Source organism: Streptopelia decaocto (assembly GCF_964273445.1).
Source record: "Streptopelia decaocto genome assembly, contig: HAP1_SCAFFOLD_75, whole genome shotgun sequence".
NCBI classification, from domain to species: Eukaryota; Metazoa; Chordata; class Aves; order Columbiformes; family Columbidae; genus Streptopelia; species Streptopelia decaocto.
In genome coordinates, this window is record NW_028116137.1 from 433,101 (window position 1) to 444,939 (window position 11,839).

The window sequence follows — 11,839 nt, forward strand, 5'->3', positions numbered from 1 at the left end:
TGAAGTTCTTAGGGACATGGTTTAGTTCTAGAATTAGGTTATGGTTGGACTCCATGATCTGAATGGTCTCTTCCAACTCAAATGATTCTATGATTCTATGATCCTGTGATTCTATGCTTGAAGGGTCATTTCCCAGGTCGTGGAGCTTTCCTTGGAAGAAGGAATCATAGAATCATAGAGAGTGTTGCAATGGAGCTTGAAAGGCCATCTAGTCCAACCCCCTGCTATGAGCAGGGACATCTTCAACCAGCTCAGGCTGCTCAGAGTCCCATCCAGCCTGGCCTGGGATGTCTCCAGGGATGGGGCATCCACCACCTCTCTGGGCAATTGGTGCTGTTATTTCATCTTCCCCATTGTAAAAAAATGTCTTACTCATGTCTGGCCTTTAACTCTCCCCTTCTAGTTCAAAACCATGACCCCTTGTCCTATCACAATATGTCCTGCTCAGAAGTCTGTCCCCATCATTCTTATTGTCTTCTTTTAAGTACACAAAGGTGGCAATAAGGTCCCCCCGGAGCCTTCTCTTCTCCAGGCTGAACTGCACCAACTCTCCCAGCCTGTCCTCCCAGCAGAGCTGTTCCATCCCTCTGATCATCTCGGTCACCCTGCTCTGGCCTCTCTCCAACACATCCATGTCTTTCCTGGGATTCACATGGGTCCACTTCTCGTGCTTATCCTGGCCCCTCTTGATGGCATCTGTCCCTCAGGCATATCAGGAACACTGCTCAGTTTGGTGACATCCGCAAACTTGCTGAGGCTGCACTTGATCCCACTATGTCATTGATGAAGATATTGAACAGTACTGATCCCAGTATGGACCCCTGAGGGACATCACTTGTCACCAGTGGCCATCCAGACATTGTGCCTTTGACCACCACTCTCTGGGTGCGACCATTGAGCCTGTTCCTCACCCACAGAACAGTCCAGCCATCAAATCCATACCTCTCCAAATTAAAGAGAAGGATGTTGTGAGAGACCATGCCAAAGGCTTTACAGAAGTCCAGATAGATGACATCCATAGCCCTTCCTTTGTCCACTGATGTAGTTACTCCATCGTAGAAGGCCACTAGGTTAGTTAGGCAGGACTTGCCCTTGCTTGAAGCTATGCTGGCTGTCTCAAATCACCTCCCTGTCCTCCTTGTGTCTGAGCACAGCTTCTAGGAGGATCTGAGCCATGATCTTCCCAGGCACAGGTAAGAGGCTGACAAGTCAGTACTTTTCAGGAACCTCCTTTCTACAGCAGAGCAGAGAAACACTGCCACACAGTTCTAGATTAGAAAGTGGAGACTGGACATAAGGAGGAAGAAATGTCACTCAAAGGGCAGTGCTGTGGTGGAGAAATCATCCAGAAGGAGCAGGAGATCAGTCCACGTAATTGTGTTTCAAGGAACGGAGCATGAGAGTGGAGGCACATCAGTCAGTGTATGGAAATACCAGGGTGAGAGCAAGGGGAGGAAGCGAGATAGGTGTCTACAGCCTGCAGGGAAACAGAAGCAGCTGTGGGACAGTGTAGGACAACCTGTGGTGGAGATGGCAAAGGGCCCTGGCAAGGCTGGATGTCACCAAGAGAACCCAAGTCTTTGTCCCCTTGGCTATGGCCATCGCCTCTGCCACCAAGGCCTGTGAGGAGACGTGTTGTCCTCAGACACTGGGGCACCTCATGGCCTCCTGAACACCCCCAGGAAGGCTGGGAACTGTCACACCATTGTCCTTCACTCAGCACCACACAGCCCACATCCCCTGCCCCAGGAAGAGCCCTGAGCAATGTGTGAGGGACAGGATCTGCCTTCCCAGGGGCTGGGGGTCAGGCCTTGGCCTCTCTGCTTCATCCAACTAAACCAGGGTTTTCTCAGCACCTCAGCTGCCTGCACGTTTCCCTTTGTTTATCTGCCATCATGGCCTCCAATTCTCTGCTGTAGCGAGTCCCTGGGGAGGCTCTGCTGGTACTTGCCCTCAGTGGAACTCATTAATACTTCAAGGAACTTAGTACTTTTTTCTTCTGGCTTTGACTTCTGGAAAGGTTTGTGCAATCTCCTCTCAGCACCTGAGTAATGTTCAAGGACTCAGCACCAAATGCACCATGGGGCTCATTACACTCAAGAAAGCTCTAACAAACCATGTCTCTTCTTGTAATGTCCTTCCAATCTTGTATAGTTAATTAGAGAGTTTTCTTTGTGTAATTATGGAGAAAGATTTCAAAAAGCTTCTGATAAAAAAAGTCTTTCTATTGTAAAGGGTGTATTTTAATACTTTTCAGTTTGGAGAAGATGTGATTGCAGCATTGTCTGATGTTGATCCAGGGTCTCTCGTAAGGAGGTCTGGGCTGGCTGGAGAAGCTGTCCCTTGAGGTCTCACACTGTGTGGACAACCTTGCTCCTCACCTCCCCAACCCCATCGTTTCTCTCATTGGCCCCCTGGGCCTTGCATCCCTTTTCCTCACACCAGACTTCACTGCAGTCTGCAGCTGGATGTGCCAGCTCCTTTGCACCAGCTCCCACCTGCTCTCCTTGCAGACCTGGCTGCACACAGGAAACAGGGACTTTGCTTTACTGTTGAACAAACAAAATACAACTGATAAGAGTCATGATTAAAAGTAAACACACTCCTCAACTGTACACACAGGACAAGCTGCCACCACTGAGGTTCACCTTCTCCAAGGCAGAACCATGCAGGAAATGTTTTAGACAGAAAGGAAATTATAAAATAAACACAATAAAAGAGTTGGGTAAAGACAGAATTAGACAGACTACCGAAAGACAAGGAAGCTTTTAACTCCCTGAAGCTGAAAGCAGCAACTGGATTGTTGACAAGTGTCTGAGTGATCAAACAGTAAGAGGAAGGGAAACCCAGAGAGCAATCGCAAGTGTTGTGTGCAGATCAGCTGCTGGAAATGGGACTTCAGACATGGTCAGTTTAGTCAGGGCAGGAGGAAATACCTGGAGGATGAGGGAGATGAGATGCACAGATAACAGAGAGAGTGCTGAGAAGGCAAATGTAGTGGAGGATCAGAAGTTCTCCTCTCGTTCTTAATGCACATCCTGAAAAGTCTCATTTTGATCTCATGAGAAAACACTGATATTTAGAGTATTCAAAACAAAGAATAGAGAAATAAAACACCAATAACATTTGATTCTTAAAGTTGCAAGAAGACACGATCTTCACTTTAAATCTTTCATTTGGTTTCCTTTTCCATCCATTCAAAAAAAAAAAAAATGTTCTCAAGATTTCTATCCTAGCAAAGCCTACAGCATTAAAAAAATAATTGAACTGTTAATTGAACCGTTTTCTTTTTAGAATGCCATGTTGACAGTGATCTCAACAGATCTGTGTTTTCTGTCTATGTGATCATAAGGAAAAAAAAAATATTTACATGTTGGTAAATATATAGTAAAATATATAATTGTATCCAGTTACTCAGCAAAATACATTTCCTACCAGCACTCTGAATGGAAGAATGTTTCTTCTGAAAATTGCTGCCTCCCAAGCATCTGTGACTTGAGACAGGAATCTGAAGGAGAACAAGCAGTGGATGGGGATCAAGTCAGGGTCACTGGAACTAACACAATCCTTTCCAGTCTATGGGACAGCAGGGGCAGCATCCCAGGAGCTGGGACAGCAGGACGATGTCACAGTGAGGCCACTCTCCACCATCTTGGAAAGCTCATGGAGACTGGGGGGACTCCCTGACCACTGGCAGCTCTCACACAGTGTGTGCACTTTTCAAAATGGCCAATGGGTGAGCAGGGGAACTAAGGGCTGTGCCCCAGAGCATGTCCACTGGGACCCCATTTCTGGGTGTCTGGAAGAGAAGGTGACGGGCTTTGCCCAGGGCAGGTTGTGTCTGTCCATCCTCTTTGCTTTCTGTGAGGAAAGGACAGGGTGGTGGATATGGGCAGAGCAGTGGTGGTCTGTTACCTGGAAGTCAGCAAGGCATTCAGCATCATCCCCCACAATATTCTTGTGTCCAAGGTAGGGTATTATGGTCTGTGTCAGTGTGCAAGTAGATGGGTAAAAAGCCATCTGGATGGTTGGGCTTGGAAAGGTGCTGTAGAAAGGGAGAAACTTTCCAGTCATGAGGACAGTCCAGCACTGGAAGCTGTTTCCCAGGAGTGCGCACCCACTCTGTCCCAGAAAGTGACCAAGATGTGTTTGGATAAAGCCCTGAGTAATCTGGTCTGACCCTGCTGTGAGCAGGAGGTTGGTCAAGACACCTCCTGAGGTCCCTTGGAGCCTGAATGGCGCTGTCCTTCCTTCTCCTTTATGTTTTCAATTTAGGGACAGCTCTCAGGTTCTCCCTGAGCACAGGAATAATTCACAGAGGGTGCAGGGCTGCTTTACAAGTGCCCCCAAACAATCTTGACCGCATCTTTTGCATCCCTTTTCATTTGCCCCAATCCAGGGTCTAATGCCCTTGCAGAAAGAACAGCCCCCCTTCTTAATCCTTTCATAGCAGGTTGTTCAAGAGGTTTCAGCATCCACGTACAGAGGCTGCACATCAGCCAGGCAGCAAAGCCACCATTACAGAAATGGAGATGAGACACTTGACCAGCTCCTTGCACCCAGATATCAGCGTGACATGTCTGCTGAGCTTCCCGGGAACACCTGAACTGTAAGTCCAGGGCATGTAAGTCCTGGTTGGGTATCCTGGCTTGTCTCCTGACCGATATGGTGCTTCAGGCTGTGAAGAGAATCAAAACCAGCCATTTGACTGGAGTAATTCCATTTTACACATGTCACACAGGGCAGATGAAGGGAGCTCAGAACTCCAGACCTGCTGCACGGTTGGGACTGCAGAGACTGGAAATGCAGGTGACAGTGTGTGTCAGTGCAAACACATAAAGATTCTGGCTTCGTTTGTGCCTTTGCACTGTCCTGGGATCTGTTCCTTGGCCTTCTTTGTCACCCATGCCACCTCCCCCTCTCACCAGGAAGAAAGAAGGAGAAAAGTTATGAAAGAAAGACTATTTGGGGGTAATTCTGTCCAAAAGGTGTACCATCTCCTGTTCTGTAATGGTGTCTGAGTTTGCTCAGGTCACCCCTGACTTGAGCCCCATCCACTGCTGGGTGTTCTCCAGACTCCTGCCTTCAGCAACAAAGTCCCAGGAGACCTTGCTGGTGAAGATGGAGGCAAAGAAGCACTGAAGAACCTCAGTCCAAGTTCAGCAGCAGGTCTATGTTAACCTGGTCTTTTTCTGTAAGGAAGCTGTGTCAGCTCATCTGGCTGCCCTCAGCCTCCCCTGCAGGTATCAAGTCCAGGGCAGCTTTGGCATATTCTCTGCATCCATGGACAAGGTTTCTAAATTCCCCCTTTGCAGCTTCCCCTGCTTACACCTCCTGTGTGCTGCCTTTGTGCCCTGGAGCTCCATCAGTTCAGACGAGCAGCCTCATGACATAAATACTTCTTTACATGGGTACTTGGAGAGATCATTCTTGCGCTTGGGGCAGGCTGTCCTGCAAGGCTGATCGGGTTTCCTGAGCTCCTTCACCCTTCTGAGCTTCTTCCCATGGCACCACCTGAATCAGCCCCCCCAGTTTGACAAAGTCTTCTCCTCTGGAGCCCACCAGCCTGTGCTCTGCTGCTGGCCTTCCTCCTTCCCCTCTGGGGCCTGGGATCCCACTACTTCCTGGTTACAACAGCCAAGGTGGACAATGTTGTTCACATCCCTCACCAGCTCTTCCTTGTTTCCCAGTTCCAGATCCAGGTGAGCATCACTCTCATTGGCCCACGATGCAGACATGTCAAGCAGTTGGCCTAAGATCCTTTGGACTGTTGGCAGCTGCCACTTTGCCAGGCCAGTTAATGTCAGAGCAATTACAGTTCTCCATAGGAACCTGCTCATTGACTGGTGAATTCCTCATGTTGCGGACAGAAGATCTTTTCCATTTCTTCTCCATGATCAAGTAGTTTGTAACACCCAACACATTGTCACCCAGTACTGGGTTTACATGGCAAAGTCTTGGAAGTGGGTGTGAGTGCGGCTGTGCTACAGTTGTCACCTCTCTGAGAAGACAACAGGAGTTTGACTAACATCAGACAGAGCTGATTTCAGCTGCTCCAGGATGGACCCAGTCCTTGCCAAATCTGAGGCACTCAGTGATGCCGGCAGCACCGCTGGGATATTGTATTTGAGAAAGGGTAAAAAACGCTGCACAACAGCAGGTGGGAGAGAGGAGGGAGGAGATGTGAGAGAAAAGCACTGCAGACACCAAGGTCATATCCCACAAGACCCAAGCAGGTCCCTCAGCAGGCCAAAGCTTGTTCTCCTGAAATCCTGCTCTTGGCCTTGTTCTCATCTCCCAGGAGCCTCAGCTCCACTTTCCCATCCCTGACTGTTCCATCCTGACCAACTCTTTCTGGTTTGTAAGTGTGAAGTCCCACAGGGCACCTCACCCCACTGACTCCTCAGTCACGCGTGTCAGGAAGATGTTGTCAATGAGCTCCAAACCCTCCTGGATGGCTGGTACCTTGCAGATATTGGGATATCTCAGGTCTGCCATGAGGACACGGCCCTGGAAACATGAGGCTTCTTTCATTTGTCTGAAGGAGGCCTCATCTCATTCCTCTTCCTCATCAGTGAGTCTGTAGCTGATGTCCAATCACCACAACATTGCCCATGTTGTTCTGCCCTCTCATGCTGACTCCTCAACCTTCAGCTGACATTGTCTGTCCCCAGGCAGAGCTCCACGCATTCCTGCTGCTCTACCACTTGAAGAGAAACTTCTCCTCTTACTCCAGACCTCTGACATTATGAGTATCAGATGCACAAGACACCACGGTTTCTCCTGGAGGTAGTATTTGCAGTGTCCTGTAACTCCTCATGCTGTTATCTTGGGAGAGAAATCCTTATCAGGATAAGCTGACTGCATGCAAACATTAACAGGTGAGCAAAAGGAGCTTCAGGCCAGGGAGAGTCCAGACCTTGAGAAAATCTGGCATTCACACATCAGAAAGCTCTGAATTTTGACAAGACGAAGTTCTGTATTGGGGCAGGAGAATAACCCCATCGATCAGGGCAGAGCAGGACCTGACACGCTGAGCAGCGACCCTGAGGAGAAGGGCCTGTGCACTACAAGGTCCCCACACCAGCCCGTGGTGCACGCTCACCATGAACAAGGCAGCTGCACAGGGGGCTGCATGAGGAGGAGCGTGGGGACCCAGACACCTACAGTTCTCGTCCCATTCAGTTCAGCACTGGTGTGACCCCACACACACGGGTGTGTGCCAGTGTGAGGCTTCCTGGTCTGGAGAAGCAGGGAGGAACTGGAGAGTGCAGGGCTCCGTCAAGGCAGGTTCAGGACCTTGTGCACATGGTGTGGGGTGCTGAGGGACCTGGGCTGCTTTGGCCCAGCAGCGCTGGGGAGGCTGCAGCAGTGCAGGAGTAGCCTGAGAGTGCTTGAAGGGTGGTTTCAGAGGTGGTGGAGGTTTCTGCATAGTGGGAAAGAGCATGAGAAAGAAATAATGGCCCAAAGTGCAGCTGGGGAGGTCCAGGCTGGACATGAGCAGAAAGGATTGTGACTGGAAGGGCAGTGCTGTGGCGGAGCAGGTCAGCAGAGGGAGTCTGCATCAGCCCAAGGCTTTGTGCTTCAAGGAGCAGCTGGGGAGGATGGAGAGATCTCAGCAAAGGAAGGAAGATGCTCAGACAAGAGCAAGGTGGGGCAGCAGGGGGGATGTCTCCAGCCTGCAGGGACAGAGGTGCAGGGGATGCCACAGCACAGGACAGGCTGTCGTGGAGATGATCAAGGGATGTAAAGAGGCTGAAAGCCCCACTAGACATGAGCTCCTTCTCCCCTTGGCTGTGGCTGTTGTCTGCACCTCTGATGCCTGTGAGGAGACACCTTGTCCTTGCAGCACAGGGGCCTCATGGCCTCCTTGTCCCCAGCCAGGAACCTGGGAGGTGTGGGACCATAGTCCTGCCCTTGGCCTTGCACAGCCCCACATCACACTGTCCCAGGAAGGGCCCTGGGCAATGTGGGAGAGACAGGATCTGATTTCCAAAGGGGAGTCAAGGTTTGGTCCTTTGGTTAACGAAACACATCCAGGTCTACTAAGCATCAGAGAGACTTTTACATTGTTTTTCCTGATCTGTCATAATTGCCTCCAGTTTTCAGCTCTAAACAGACCTTCGGACAGTTTCTCAGTTGTGTCCCTCAGTGTGACCCATTAACATTACAAGAGACTTTGGACTTTACATCTGACTTTGACTTCTTGAGAAGTTTCTTCACCTTCCCCTCAGGGTCTGAGGTTCATGGACTCAGCACCAAACCCACCAGAGGGGTCATTAAAGCACCTTGGGCTGCTCCTGTGCTGCTGAGCTGGGCTGGGCTCCTGGGACACAGGGAGCTCATGGCAGCGGCAGCGCTGCAGAGAGACAGCTCTGCCCAGGAGCAGCTCCTCTGCACACGCAGCAGGGCTGAGGGCTCTGCCTGGGGATCTCAGGACACGAGCAAGGCAGAGAGAGATTAAAGGTGGTCAGGACTGGGAGGATGACTGAGAGCTCACTGGAGGAGAAACCTTTGCAGCCCTTGCCGTGGTAAGTCTCTGGTGCAGGGCAGTGCAGCTGTAGCTCCTGGAGGCATCTCCTGAAACAGGCAAAGGCACAGCTTGGGGGATCTGTAAGGACGGGGCTCTTGTCAGGCCATGTTGAACACTGTGAAGCCGGGTGAGCACCCAGGGGTGCCCAGGGCTGTCCTGCAGAGCAGGGTCCCTGCACCCCAGGGCTGTGCCGGGCAGGGACTCTGCCGCCTGCCAGGGTCAGCGCTCAGCCTGCCCGGGAGATCCCATGGCAGCTGCTGTGGGGGGAAGGAGCGACCCCCGGCAGGGCAGGCAGGGAGCTTGTGGGGTTGAAGGGGGCTGTGTGGGTCAGGGCTGCTCAGAGCTCCAGATCCCCCCACAGACATGGCAGAGGGTCCTTCTGAATAACAACATTGATACAGCAACAGCAGCAAGGGAAGGAGTCTGTGCTTTCAGTTTTCCACTCTTGGTTGGCTGGGTGTGCAGTGGGAGATGGGGATTTATTTCTCTCTTTGGAGAAGACACTGAGACCCCAGTTCTCGTTAGGACTGGTCTGAGCTGCTCCTGAGCCCCTGCACACACAGAGCTGCCCCTGGGCAGTGCCAGGAGGTGTGAGCAGGACAGAGCTGAGCACACAGCGCGTGGGACGGAGTCTGTGACACTGACAGGGAGCAGACCAGGGACAGAGACACAGCTGCAGGCAGCACAGACATGGTCAGCGAGAGTTAACTGCTACCAGAAATGCTGGGGATGGGACTCTGGAACCTCTCTCACATCCTTTCCAGTGCAGACACATTTGCCAGTGCAACCCCTGATCTCCTCTCCTCCCCAGCAGACCCTCTGCCCCAAAGCCATGGGGTCCAGGTCACGAGTCTCCACCTCAGCAGCTGGACCTCCAGGTGAAGGGTTCCTGGAACGGGGTACACAAATAAGGTGCTACAAGTAATTGCTGTACAGTGTCATTATGTGAGTGGCAGCAGCACAGCTGGGTCAGAAGGTTCCACAGCATGCACGTCTGGCTTTCTGTCCTTGCTTTATTTTCTGGTAGCACTGCAGTGTCCTTCCCTGTTTCTCCATCTGTCCCTGCTGCTCTTTCTCTCTGGGGTTGGGATGGGAATGTGGGTCACTTTTTGTTCTGACACCAGTTCAGTGGATCTTGCCTCACAGGTGTGTTCATGGAAACCAGATGCCCAAGCTGCATTTTTAACTGTGATGAACTGTTTTTCTCAATTGGTAGAGAGAATGAGCAGATACATCCCATCATCGGGGAGGGGGTTTTCCATGAGAAACAGCCTGTTTATTTTCCTCAGAGAAGTCTCCCCTAACTTGTCACTGTCTTTTCCTCCTTGCACAGGTCCTCATGCCCACCTGCAGCAACTGTCCAACAGCAGCTCCATCACCCAGTTCCTCCTCCTGCCGTTCACAGACACACGGGAGCTGCAGCTCTTGCACTTCTGGCTCTTCCTGGGCATCTACCTGGCTGCCCTCCTGGGCAACGGCCTCATCATCACCACCATAGCCTGGGACCAGCACCTCCACACCCCCATGTACTTCTTCCTGCTCAACCTCGCCCTCCTTGACCTGGGCTCTGTCTCCACCATTGTCCCCAAGTCCATGGCCAACTCTCTGTGGACACCAGGGCCATCTCCTACACAGGATGTATTGCACAGCTATTTTTGTTTGTCTTTTCCATTTCAACCGAGTATTTTCTTCTCACCGTCATGTCGTACGACCGCTACGTTGCCATCTGCAAACCCCTGCACTATGGGACCCTCCTGGGCAGCAGAGCTTGTGTCCACATGGCAGCAGCTGCCTGGGCCACTGGGTTTCTCAATGCTCTGCTGCACACGGCCAATACATTTTCACTGCCCCTATGCAAGGGCAATGCCCTGGGCCAGTTCTTCTGTGAAATCCCCCAGATCCTCAAGCTCCCCTGCTCACACTCCTACCTCAGGGAACTTGGGCTTCTTGTGGTCAGTGTCTGTTTAGGATTTGGGTGTTTTGTGTTCATTGTGGTGTCCTATGTGCAGATCTTGAGGGCCGTGCTGAGGATCCCCTCTGAGCAGGGACAGCACAAAGCCTTTTCCACCTGCCTCCCTCACCTGGCCGTGGTCTCCCTGTTCCTCAGCACTGTCTTGTTTGCCCACCTGAAGCCCCCTTCCATCTCCTCCCCATCCCTGGATCTGGTGGTGTCTGTTCTGTACTCTTTGGTTCCTCCAGCAGTGAACCCCCTCATCTACAGCATGAGGAACCAGCAGCTCAAGGATGCTCTGTGGAAACTCATATCCTAGTGTTTTCTGAAGCAATAAACTGGCCATCTTCTTCTATACAGGAGTTTTAATGTAGCTAATTACAAGCCCAGCCTGTCAACTGGATTTTCTGGTGTTGTTGGTTGTTTTCTTATTGTGATAATGCTGTCATCCCCTTTTTAATTCACTGTTGGCTTTTCTTTTATAACTGTTGGCTGCTTAAATGAGCAGCAGTGCTCTCCTTGTCTCTAAACAGAATAAACGTCTCTTTAGTGACTTGTTTTTCACTATATCCTTCCTGCAAGGGCTTTTTGGAGCTGCAGAGACAGTTGCTGTGCGTGGGTGGAGGGGAAATCAGCTCTGGCATGTCAGCCCTGCCAGGGAGCAGCAGCGCTTGTTCTTCCAGAGCTGTTCTGGTTCCACTCCCACGCTCTCCTTCTCATCCCTTGTGTTGGTGCAAGGCCTGAGTGCTCTGGCAGCTTGGTCACCATCCTGCTGTGTGTCAGTCCTGTGGGCGCAGGCAGGGACAGGCAATGGGCACTGCTGTGACAGACCTGGCCTCACAACAGCCTATCCAGATAGAAAGGTGATCTCCTCAAGGCAATACACAATGGTTTATATCTTCAAGCATATGTTTACGATAGTGTCCCACAGATTCAAACACCACTGTATAGATAAACAGTGTGTGTGTGCAGGGCTGGCACACAGCAGTGTCCTCTCACAGCCAGGCTCCTGCCAGAGACCTGCAGGACCAGCAGAGCAGGGGCTGGGCTGTGCCCCTGTGCACTGGACACCCCACAGAATCTGCCCCAGGGCATCATCATGGACGGGCCCCTCTCAACCACCATTTCTAGCCCTGACTTCTCTCCCCAGCTCACAGAGATTGTTCTTCCCTCCATGGAATGACACTGAATGACTAGGTCAGCAGTCCATGTCTGCATTGTACAGATGAGATGTGAGCACGCACATCCTGGATGTGAGGTGAGATGTACCCAGGAGCACAAACAACATCAGCTATTCCTGGGGGTTCCATGAAAGCCTGTGGGACAGACAGTGTCTTGAGGTCACTTCATGTTGG

The 11,839-nt window shown here is 51.3% G+C and overlaps 1 pseudogene across 1 annotated transcript; it reads left to right on the forward strand.

The window, feature by feature from the left end:
* The first annotated feature begins 1,594 nt into the window (after positions 1 to 1,594).
* LOC309452353 (olfactory receptor 14A16-like) lies at positions 1,595 to 10,803 on the forward strand (annotated as a pseudogene). Its single transcript has 2 exons — positions 1,595 to 1,622; positions 9,867 to 10,803. The product of its transcript is annotated as an olfactory receptor 14A16-like (transcript).
* The last annotated feature ends 1,036 nt before the right edge of the window (positions 10,804 to 11,839 follow it).